This window comes from Rattus norvegicus, chromosome 9, assembly GCF_036323735.1.
Source record: "Rattus norvegicus strain BN/NHsdMcwi chromosome 9, GRCr8, whole genome shotgun sequence".
Lineage (NCBI taxonomy): Eukaryota > Metazoa > Chordata > Mammalia > Rodentia > Muridae > Rattus > Rattus norvegicus.
Genome location: NC_086027.1, coordinates 48,269,544 through 48,270,290, shown reverse-complemented (window position 1 = coordinate 48,270,290; position 747 = coordinate 48,269,544). Strand labels below are relative to the sequence as shown.

Genomic DNA, 747 nt, shown 5'->3' with positions numbered 1-747 from the left:
TAAAAAAAAAAGGCAAAAACCTCATTTCTTTATAAGGTATACTGCCTCAGGTATTTTGTTATAACAAGAGTAAATGATGAATGCTAAACCCCTGATCTGGAGACACACGGGAAGTTAGGATGATCTTATAAAGAACTAAATATGATTCCAGTCAAGGGCTGAAGTTGGCTCCATATACCCTTTGCTAACAGCCTCCTCTGTGGGAAATGACAGTTGGTTTGGAATGAGCACACCTACTGCATGGACTGCAACATGGATGAGTAGGGCAGGGCAGGAGCCAGCTCTTCCTGGACAGCTGAGTCAGCTAGGTCAAGCACTGGGCTCAGCTGTCAGGACTGGTGGCACTCATCGGAACCTTTTCTCCCAGGGAGCACAGTGTGGGAGAGACCGGGATAGGCCGATGAACTGGCAGTGTTTGATGTCACTGGCTATGCCATCAGTACTAGTTGTCACTGTTTAGGATCTGTAATTTTGTTGTTTGTGCTGTAGTTCTAGGATGTATGGTGATCCTGTGTGTGTGTGTGTGTGTGTGTGTGTGTGTGTGTGTGTGTGTGTGTGTGTCCCATGTAATATAATTTTCTGTTTCTTGGAAACTGGGAAAAATTGTAACTACTAACATAATTCTCTTCATTGTTCTTTTTGTATGGGGAATAGCTTCTTTGTTTCGATGCCCCATTTGTTTCTGTTTGCTGTTCATCCTCCACTTACCCACATGGCCCTGGTTTGTGCGCAGCCCCTTTTCTCTCG

At 44.7% G+C, this 747-nt stretch overlaps 1 protein-coding gene across 6 annotated transcripts in view; it reads left to right on the top strand.

The window, feature by feature from the left end:
• Positions 1-747, top strand: part of Aff3 (ALF transcription elongation factor 3) — a 457,478-nt gene that overhangs the window by 82,090 nt on the left and 374,641 nt on the right. The window lies entirely within an intron of this gene.